This window comes from Saccopteryx leptura, chromosome 3 (assembly GCF_036850995.1).
Source record: "Saccopteryx leptura isolate mSacLep1 chromosome 3, mSacLep1_pri_phased_curated, whole genome shotgun sequence".
Lineage (NCBI taxonomy): Eukaryota > Metazoa > Chordata > Mammalia > Chiroptera > Emballonuridae > Saccopteryx > Saccopteryx leptura.
Window position 1 is genome coordinate 260,097,644 of NC_089505.1, and position 11,884 is coordinate 260,109,527.

At 32.9% G+C, this 11,884-nt stretch overlaps 1 non-coding gene across 1 annotated transcript; it reads right to left on the bottom strand.

Moving 5' to 3' along the window:
- Positions 1–845: 845 nt before the first annotated feature.
- LOC136401893 (U6 spliceosomal RNA) lies at positions 846–952 on the bottom strand. Its single transcript, XR_010750818.1, has one exon. It is a non-coding gene; the product is annotated as a U6 spliceosomal RNA (small nuclear RNA).
- Between the last annotated feature and the right edge of the window lie 10,932 nt (positions 953–11,884).

Here is an 11,884-nt window from a genome sequence, read left to right on the forward strand (position 1 = left end):
GCTAGTAATTCTTACCATGTTAAGATGGACAAATATCTTGGTTTTTTGATAAAATTTACCATTATTCAGATTTTTAAAATTAATCTCCCCATTCATTGATATAGTTGTACTTTTAATAGACATTTATTGGAGTTCTTTTAAATGTACCACTCTTCTAGATGCTGGAAGACAAAATAATAAGGATATAGACTTAATTTTTTTTTTCTTCCAAGAGAGAAGGGGGAAGACAGACAGGGATCGACAGGCTGGAAGGGAGAGAGATGAGAAGCATCTTTGTTGCAGCATCTCAGTTGTTTATTGATTGCTTTCTCATATGTGCTTTGACCAGGGGGCTCTAGAAGAGTGACCCCTTGCTCAAGCCAGTGACCTTAGACTCAAGCCAATGACCTTGGGCTTCAAGCCAGTGACCATGGGGTCATGTCTATGATCCCATGCTCAAGCCAGACACCACCCTGTGCTCAAGTCGGTGACCCTGTGCTCAAGCTGGTGACATTGGGCTTTCAAACCTGCATCCTCAGCATCCCAGCCTGATGCTCTATGCACTGCATCACTGCCTGATCAGGTGACATAGATTTAATTTTTTAAAAATAGATGCTCTTAAGGTACCCAATGTAGAGTAGGAGACCAAGGGATGACAATAAAGCCTGAGTTGAGATTTGGAAAAAAAAAAAGTAGAAGTTAGCTATTGGAAAAATAAAAGGGAAAAAACATTGGACGCTGAGAAATGGTTCTTATTTTAAAAATAAGGTACCAGAGGTACAGCAAACTTAGGTAATTTTTTCAAGATCAGAAGGCTAGTAATTGGAAAAATTGAAATTCAAGTTGGAAATTTTTTTTTTTTTTTTTTACATATGGAACGCTTCACGAATTTGCATGTCATCCTTGCGCAGGGGCCATGCTAATCTTCTCTGTATTGTTCCAATTTTAGTATATGTGCTGCCGAAGTGAGCACTCAAGTTGGAATTTTTACTTCATAGTTGATGTTCTTAAATTAGGATAATGCTCTTAAATTAGGATTATATCTCAAAATATTATATTAAGAATAGAGCTATCATATGACCTGATAATCCCTCTACTGTCTATCTACTAAAAAAACTTAAAACATTGGGAAGCAAAGACACATACACCCCCATGTTCATCCCAGCATTATTTACAGTGACCAAGTATTGAAAACAACCAAAGTGTCACTCAATAGAGAATTGGATAAAGAAGATGTGGTACATATATACTATGGAATACTACTCAGCCATAAGAAATGATGACATACTGCCATTTACGACAACATGGATGGATGTTAATAACATTATACTGAGTGAAATAAGTAAAAAAATATTAAGAACTAGGTGATTTCACACATAGGTGGGATATAAAAATGAGACTCATAAACTAGACAAAAGTGAGGTGATTACTAGAGGGAGCAGAGTAAAGAGACAAATATAAGGTATTGAAAAATGATTTGGCTTTGGAGGATAGGCACATAACACAATCAACAGTTCAATTGCTATAGAGATGTCTACATGAAACTGATGCATTCTTCTTGACCAATGTCACCCCATTAATTTAATTTCTAAATAATAAGAAAATAAAAATGTAAATAAAAGGGTAAAAAAGAGCAGCATTCTATCCAGAGAGTTTTAAGTAATTATTTAAGGCTGAACTGTGGGATGAGGTAAGTGAAGGAGTTGAGATGGTGGTAAAATGAATTAGAAGCGTTAGGAGGGGCCGGACAGTGATGAATTTAGGAAGTTATGCCAATATGTTTGAGCTATGTTTCCTGTTTCTTCTATCGCTGAGACAGTGAGTTGAATCAGTCTTCATGTTAATGATTTGGTTTACACAAATATCAGTGTTGGGTTTTCCCTGATGTGATATTAATTTTTACTGTTGTTACTTAGAAAATGTATTTGTTTCTTTGCTTATTTTGCAGCTAGCTTAATTTTCTAGTCCAGTTTCACCTTGGAGTATTGCTCTTTCATGACTCCTGCTTCTGCTTAGACAACTCATTTTCTTTAAAAATTTATCTTTTTAGATTTTGTTGGTACACCAAATAAATGTCTTAGATAGTATAGTATTCTTATGTTTTACATAGGAAGCAATTTCAGTGATATACTTTTATTCCAAGTTTTTAGGGAACTGTACTTTTCTCTCACATTTCAGTATTTTTATATACTTCTATGATATATACATATATAATTTTATATAATACATATATGTTTATCCTTGAACTCAGAGGCACCTAGACAGGTGTATATGTCTACATATGTCTGTATCCTTAGTCCTTTTAACTGTATATTTTACCTTTGAAAAGATTTGCTCTTAGATTGGTCCATGATTTATAAATTGATATTTGCAAATAGATTTGCTCTATAGATCATTCAATGTTGCTCAGCAGATCAGCATTAAATGTAGGATATTCTCTTAATTTTAAATCCAGTACCTCTAATTATTCTGGAGGTTCAAATTATTCTCTGGTTACCACAGAATTTCATTCATGTTAGAAGAAAAGTGTTCAATGGTTAAATAATTTGGAGAAACACAATTCGCTACTTTCCTCACTTGAAAAAGCATTCTGAAGTACCAGGAGAAGTCCTATAGCAAGGACTCTTGTTAATCATTCTTTTAAAAAATCAGTATTTATTAAATTCTTTTTCAAGAACCATGATGTTGTTTTTTTAATATGTCCACTAATATTCCTTGAACTCGACTATGGTAAAAGCTATGGGATGAATAAAATCTATTTTCCATAGACTTTGTTAACCTGCAGCATTAATCTATCTCCATACTTATTTGCAACGCTTTTTTTTTAGCTAACTGTATCAAAATTCTACACAACAGTTCCTTCACCACCCATCACTTCTTTTCATATTGTATATATTCTAACTTTCTTTTCCCCCGAAATGTAATTTATGTAGAGTAAAATTTACCCTTTCTAAAAATTTCTATATTTGGCAAATGCATATATTCAGGTAACCACCACTACTACCAATATATAGTACCATAGTTATATTTAAAGCTTTATTGACTAAATAGATGTGTAAACAGAGGAACTGATGTAAGGAAAGATTACTGGTGAAATTTGTTGAATTCATAACGTATGCTTATTATAGTAAAAAAGTGCTCACTGAGACACAGACTATCATGCTAGAGTTTGAGAGTAGGAGGTAGATTGGAGGTGATCCATGTTATTCTGTTTCATGAAGTAGATTTTGGAATACTTGAAGATGCGTTTTTTTCCATTCAACTCTATGGACAGGGAAATTAATAATTCCTTCCCAACTCTTTCTTTTTAACATACAGTTTCTGTTCTCTACTTATCTTTTTGTTTAATCTGGGGTGTGTTTATGTGTGTGTATTGTAATGAGAAAATGAGAGAAATATATTAAATACTATGAGTATTTTACCATGCTAATAGCAAAGTATTTTGTAAATAATAAGTACGATTGAAATGTAAGATAGTATACTTATATCCATTATAGTGCTCAGTAAAATATGGATAACAGTTTATATTTAATAAGTACTTTTTCTTTGAGTGAGAGGTTGATTAATATGTGAGCTATTATGCAACACTAAACACTGCTATTAGAGAGAAGCTAACTTTAATGTTAGGCCTAGAGATTTTTTTTTATGAAGTTTTTGATGATGAGTATAAAAAAAATCACTGGGCCATTTTGAAAAGATACATCTTGATGTATTTTAGCCTGTGATCTAGTTCTGCCATCTGGACCATATTTACCCTGTATAATTCTTTTCTTTCAGCTCAGTATGACATACTCATTTTTAGTACAAGGTAGGTCATGTTTATCTGTTGTACTGTCTATGATCCAGTGATCTCTTTTGTAGTCTCGGGGAAACTATGAAAACTGAACTGTGCCAAGGAGACTAAGAGTGTTAAAGTTCACCAAGAAATCAAGATGAGCCTTTGTAGAAACAAGGAGGAGTTAAAATAAGTATGAATTGGTATCTTACCCCCTTTTCAGAAATTGTTTTCACATATTGAGGGCCCCTTGGCCATTTATGTTATGCTCTCTGTTATGACTGTGACATGACTATGCCAGAGGATGGCCAAGGTCAACAATGTGACCTATTTTTATTTTTTCTTAATAGGAAAAAGTTGCCATTCTTTCCCCACACTGACAGAGTCTTTCTGTGTGTGTGTGTGGCTTTGCAGACTCCTTTTTGTGAACGTTTCACATCTTTTCCTTTGATTAAGCTTGTTAGATTCCAGACCTCCTTGAACTTTAAACTTCTCATTTCCAGCTTTTCTAGTTAGATGTTCTAAATCTAATGATCTATTACACAGTATTATTAACATCTATTCTTTGACAGCTTTATAAATTATTTTAGAAATATCACATTTTTTAAAACAGTAAAACAAACAGGAGATAAATATTGTTTTAAACTTTTCTATTCATATTGGATCATTTTATTTAGAAATATGAATTTTCTAGAAAAAATAAGAATGCAATTTATTATTTGAATATTTCATACATCTCAATATTCAGGTTTTCTTGAACTTTGAAGTTGCAAAGAAGTCTTGTTTTGTTGATTAAATTAATGTTGCTTTATTGGCTTAATTTTGAATCTACCTAAATGGATTACTAATGTATGAAATATAATATTACAGTCCCTATAAAAACAACAATAAACTTTTTACTAAAACATGAAGCATTTAATAGGAAATTGAGGTTATATAATAGGTAATTAAAATATAAACTATCTAAAATCAAGGTGCAATTTGAAAAGCATTTCTTTTCCGAATTGTCCAAACAATTAATTTAATGTTCCAACTCACCTCTTGTGTGTGAACTAAACCAAGTAATCGTAGAATTATATGTTAGGAAATATTGCTGTGAGACTTTCAGTCTAGATCAGAGGTAGTCAACCTTTTATACCTACCGCCACTTTTCTATCTCTGTTAATAGTAAAATTTTCTAATCGCCCACCGGTTCCACAGTAATGGTGATTTATAAAGTAGAAAAGTAACTTTATAAAATTTATAAAGTAGAGTTACAGCAAGTTAAAGCATATAATAGTAATTACTTACCAAGTACTTTATGTTGGATTTTTGCTAAGTTTGGCAGAATAAATCTTTATAAAACAACTTACTATAGTTAAATCTATCTTTTTATTTATGCTTTGGTTGCTCTGCTACCACCCACCATGAAAGATGGAACGCCCACTAGTGGGTGGTAGGGACCAGGTTGACTACCACTGTCTAGAATCAGGCGTCCCCAACCTATGGCCCACGGCCGCATGCGGCCCCCTGAGGCCATTTATCCGGCCCCCCGCCACACTTCTGGAAGGGCTACCTCTTTCATTGGTGGTCAGTGAGAGGAGCACTGTATGTGGCGGCCCTCCAACGGTCTGAGGGACAGTGAACTGGCCCCCTGTGTAAAAAGTTTGGGGACCCCTGGATGGTAACCATAACTGATGTAAAATACCACTCAACCACTTTTTAGGTCCAAGCACAGAACATGTTCATGGAAAAAAGTAAAACACTCAAATGCATATCTGAATTTAAATCCAAGAATTAGAAAGCTTAGCTGCCAGAAACAAAAGCTAACATTAGGTGGAATAGTGAGCTGTTAGTGAGGTTGAATGTTTTATAGGCGTGTGCGGTCTGTCTCAGGACCCTGATGCTTAGGTTTTAATAAAAGATCTATTTTATCTAGGTTTTATATAGAAACCTATTGCATTTCTAAATATTAATAACAAACTATAAGAAAGGGAAATTAAGAAAACAATTGCATTTCCAATTTCATCAAAAAGAATAAAATACCTAGAAGTAAATTTAATTAAGGAAGTGTTGGCAAGGATGTAAAGAAAAAGGGAACCCTCATTCACTGGCGGTGAGATTGTAAATTAGTGCAGCCACTATGAAAAACAGTATGGAGTTTCCCCAAAAAACTAAAAATAGAACTATCACATGACAAAGCAATTCCACTGCTGGGTATCTATCTGAAGAAAACAAAAACTATAAAGATATATGCCCCCCCTATGTTCACTGTAGCATATTCACGATAGCCAAGATACGGAAGCAATCCAACTGTACATCAATACATGAATGGATAGAGAAGATGTAACATACATAATGGAATATTATCCAGCCATAAAAAATAGAATAAAATTTGCAATTTGTTGGACCTGGAGGTTAATATGCTAAGTGGAATAAGTGGGACAGAGATAGACAAATACTTTAAGATTTTACTTATATGTTAAATCTAAGAAATAAAACAAGTGAACAAACAAAACAAAACAGAAAACAAACTGATGGATGAACAGGGGGATGGGGGTGCGGAAAGGTGAAGGGGAATAAAAATTACAAACTTCCAGTTTTAAGACAAGTCACAGGGATGTAATGTACAGCATAGAGCATATAGCTATTAATATTGTAATAACTATGTACAGTGACAAATGATTACTAGTCTTATTGTGGTGATCACTTCATAAAGTATATAAATGTTGAATCACTATGTTATATACCTGAAGCTAATATATTATTGTATGTCAACTATAATTTTTAAAAATTCAGTTTGGTAGACATATATAGACACTTCGTCCTTAAAAAATGTACATTTTATTTGAATGCATATGAAGAAGTATAAGAATTGGCAATATATTAGGCTACTAAAAAATCTCAATAGCTTCCAATGACATAACATATAAATAACATGATGTGATTTTAATGCAATAAAATTAGAAATCAAATACACAATTAAAAACATATGATTAAAAACACAAAAATATACTTCTAACTAATTCATGGGTTAAATATTATATTAGAACTTATTTTATAAAATATTTAGAGACTAATAACAATAAAAGCACATTATATTAAAACACATGATATACCTGGAGGGTCATTTATCATGTTAAATAGATATTTTAGAAAAATAAAGAAGACTGAAAGATTGTTTATTTCAAGAAGCTAGACTACAATTAAATTTCCTTTTCCTCAAATATAATAAAAAGTGGAAAGACTAGAAACAATCAGAAATTAATTATGTCAAAAACAAAGCAACAATGTAAGTTACTAATAAAGAAAAAACCTATTTTTTAAAAAAATAAAAAACAAAAATGTATTAGGAAAATAATTGAAAATATAATAGAAAATATAATTCCTAAAAAAACTGACCACACACAAAAAAGAGAGAAGGTACAAGTAAATTATATAGCATGAAAAAGTAATATAAACACATTTTTTGTAGAATTGGAAAAAATCATAAGACAATAATAAAATAATTTTATACTCAATAAATTTTAAATACTGAAATAAATGAAGAATATTTTAGAAAATATGTAAATTCCAGTTTTCTTAAGAGAAAACAGAAAACAAGAAATTGAATTGGTAAAAGCAGTCCTCCCTTCTTACTACCTAGCCCAAAGAAGAATCAAGCCGAATTGTTCTATGATTTACTGAAATTTCAAGGACTCAATAATTCATGTCTCATAGAGTTTCAGAAAACAAGTTAAAAGAGACAAACCTACCCAACCTATGTTTGATATTAGCATAAGCTTGCACCAAAACCAGATAAGGAAATTACACAAAAATAAAGATTACACTTAAGAAGATAGAAGCTAAATCATAAAGAAAACTCACAAATAAAATCCAGAAATATTTTAAAATAATTTTCTTTGGCTAAGTATGGCTTTAGAGGAATGTAAAAAATAATTCACATTATATTTATTAGGAAATTATAAACAATGTAATTATCTCACTTGTTACAGGAGAAATATTTTTTTCATAAACAATAAAAGCTAAAGTAACAACTTGGGAGAAGTTAACTTCTGGAAACGTGATTAAGAGGGTAAAACGTTAGAAGCAGTCTCTTTGAAACCCCTACCAGGATAAGGGTGCCACATCAATATCTGTTCTCTCCTTCTGCAGTAATAGAATCAGGTTGTTCAGTGAGCCCATGACTGTCAACACATGCTCAGCCTCTCTGGCAAATGGATAAGACTGTGTTCATTTTGAAAGTGTTTGGAAATGATGTGTGTAATTTACAGGATATATTTTTTAAAAGAGGGAGCACATCTCATTTTTGGCTCTTTGGCTTCCCTGCCCACTGAGCTGGACAAGGAGCTGCGAATCATGCTGGAACATGTGGATGGGGGCAATGTTCTAAATGGCTGAGCAACCAGATACAACTACTGTGGTCTCATCCGTTGGAGTTCTGGTAGGTATACTATTTAATTTAAAGCGCGGATTAAAAAAAATCTGTTGTAATTGTTGAGGTTAAATTCTTATAATGTGCTCATTTTTACCACTTCTATTCACACTTTCACTGGAGATTTTAGACAGTAAAATAAAAGAAAAAGAAGTAACTTATATAATTTCTAGTATGACATGAAATCTGAGAGAATCTACACACAAACCAGCTACACTAGTAAGAGTGATCAGTCAGGTAGGTAATTGTTTACAAGGCAATATGAAAACATTAAAATCATATCATGAACCAGTTACAAGTCAGTTGGGAATTGTCATTAAAAAAAAAAAAGCAGTTTCATAATAAGATGAAACTCCAGCCTGATCTGTGACGGCACAGTGGATAGTGTCAACCTGGAACTTTGAGGTCGCTGGTTCAAAACCCTGGGCTTGCCTGGTCAAGGCACAAATGCGAGTTGATGCTTCCTATTCCTCCCCCTTCTTCCTCTCTCCCCCCCTCTTCTCTAAAACGAATAAATAAATCCTTAAAATAAAGAGGAAACCCCAAAAGTGATCTAACCCTAAATGTAATAAAAATTATTATTATTATAGTAAATATTATTAAAGAATACCAAATTATCTTAAAGTACAGCTAAGGAGATACATAATAGACCATATTCATAAATAGGAAGATTAAAAATGAAAAAAATCCTCATTCTTTAATTAAGAAATAAATTCAATAATTTAAATAAAACCCCTAAAAGAGATTTGATTAGTCAAACCTACAAATATTTTTTGTAAGTTTATGGCTATATATTAGAAATGTAGAAAAGTATTAAAACATATTTGGAAAGAAAATCCAACATCAGGACAGTAGAGACTCTGGGAAGAGGGAATGGAATTGGAGAATATTAAGAGGATCCAACTGTGTCTTTAATATTTTCTTTTAAAAATATCAGCAAAAATGTATCAAAACATGTTTATTTAATCTGTGTTGAGTTTATACATGCTTGTATTATCAGTCTCTCTCTTTTTTTGATTTCTAGAATATATCATAAAAAGAAATTCTAGATGCAATATATATTGTAGATACCTTAACAAAAAACCCATTAATCTTAAAATTTCTGGATAGCATAATTGAATTGTAGAAATCCAAATTTTAATACAAATCAGAATTTAACTATTAAATGTGACCATTTGGAGGTCTGTCATGTATCAATCATGACACCAATTCTTCCAGAACTTAGATGGGAAGACCTAAGAGTAATTAAGTTCTCCTTCCTTATTTGCTATCTACTTGCTATCAGTTCAACATAAGTCATTGTCAATACATGCTTCTACTAAATTGGAATTTTTTTCATTAATTTAGTTTATTGTGTTAACATAGATTCAAACGTCCCACTGAATACAATAACCCCCTTCTCCATTTCCCTATCTATAACCCCTCTGTCCCCCTCTCCCCAACTCCCATCCCCCTTCCTTTTGGGACCTGCTATCTGTATAAGAAGCAGCACTATATTTATTATCTAAATTTTCAACTGTTCTTTTTTTCTTTTTAAAATTGGGCTTACATTTCAAGTCCTGCCAATTTGTCTGGCATTGTGATTTTAGGTGACATTTGGGTTGCTTCCAGTGTCTTCTCAATAACTCTGAAATAAACATATATGTTCTTTATGTATTTTCTACATTTGGGGGTAAACTGCTTGAATATATTTCAAAAGTGGATTTATCGGCTCAAATGTTTCAATATTTTTAAAAGTCTTTATTTGTACGCCAAATAGCTTTCTAACTGAAAATTTAATTTATATTGCTATCTCAAATGACTGATATTTTCAATTTCACTATACAATGGCTGGCACAGTATATCTGTATTTGAGAGAACATTTGATAATTTGATAAGCTATCTCTTTACTATATACATTTTCATTTTTTTAATTGAGAGCAAGCTGCTTATTTTCATGTTTTTATTAAATAGTAGAATAGATTTTTGTGAATTTTCTTGTTGTGGTACCTTAGTTGTTCATTGATTGCTTTCTCATATTTGCCTTCACTGGGGGTTCCAGCCAAGCCCATGACCCATTGTTCAAGCCAGCGACCTTGGGCTCAAGCCAGTGACTTTTGGGTTTAATCCAGTGACTATGGAGTCATGTCTATGATCCCATGCTCAAACCAGTGACTCCATGCTCAAGGTGTTGAGCCTAGGCTCAAGTCAGATGACCTGTGCTTAAGCCTGTGACCTCAAGGTTTTGAACCTGAGTCCTCAGTGTTCCAGGACTATGCACTATCCACTGCACCACTGCCTGCCTGGTCAGGCTAAAGTCTTTTCTTCTTTATAGTTCTGTGATAGTTTGGCAGGATGTGTGGTAGTCAGAATAATGGTTTTGCAAAGATCTATGTCACATTCCTTGAAATTTATGAGTATGTTACCTTATGTGAAAAAGGGAATTTGCAGATGTGATTAAGGCTGAAGACCCTGAAGTAGGAAAATTATCCTAGATTATCCAGGTGGATTCAATCGGATCAAATGAGTCCTTACAAACTGCGAACCCTTCCTGTTGCTGTTCAGAGAAAGAAATGAATATGTAATAAGGGTTAAAGAGTTTCCTTATGAGCCAAGAACTGTAAGATAATAAATTTGTATTGGTTTAAGACACAGAGTTTGTGGCAACTTATGGCAGCAAAAAAAACCCCAACATACAGAATATATAAAAATCTAGCTTAACTTTATTATTATTATTATTAATCTTAGCATTAAAAGGTGCTACTTCCTTATCTTTCTGCACTTATGGTTGCTCCTATGATGTTTACTGTCAGTCTAATTTTGTTTAGCACTTTTATGTGCTTGGAGCATGGTTAATTTTAGGTTGAACACAAGTTTCAGCTCAGCTACTGATCTTATCTAGACTAACTTGTTTTAAAAAATATAACCTTGATAATAACTTTTTGGTATGGTTTATTTTTCTTACTGTGATGAGAGAATATTTCCTTGTTCTTTGAACTATAATAACAGAAGATGGCACACCTTTCATATAATGGGATTTTGCTATAGGTCTGAGTATGTAAACAATTTGTAAAATATATCCCATAGACATTTGAAAAGCATGTGCACTCTATGTTAATTGGTTTTATAATTATCATTATATTAATCAGTTAAGTCAGACTTTTATGATTAATTAAATCTTGCATGTCCTACTTAATCTAATAATTTCTGAAAGATAGTATAAAAATTTCTTTATGATTAAAGCTCTATCAGTCCTTCCTTTGATTTAATTTTCTTTACAGCATAAAGAATAGTTTTAAATAGATATAAAATCCTTATATGGCTTTTTATCACACAATACAGTATACTTTTATTATTTATTTATATATATATTTATTTTTTATTAATTGAGAGGCAGAGAGATAGAGAGACAGACTCCCACATGTGCCCCAACCGGGATCCACTCAGCTAGCCCCCTACCAGGTGATGTTCTGCGCATCTGGGTCTGCTGCTCTATTGCTTGGCAACCAAGCTATTTTAGCACCTGATGCCATACTATGGAGCCATCCTCAGTGCCCAGGGCCAACTTGCTTGAACAAAGTATACCATGGCTATGGGAGGGGAAGAGAAGAGACAGAGAGAAGAGGAGGGGTAGGGGTAGAGAAGCAGATGGTTGCTTCTTCTGTGTGCCCTGACCCAGAATCTAACCTGGATTTTCACATATCCTGGGCTGATGCTCTATCACTGAGCCAACTGGC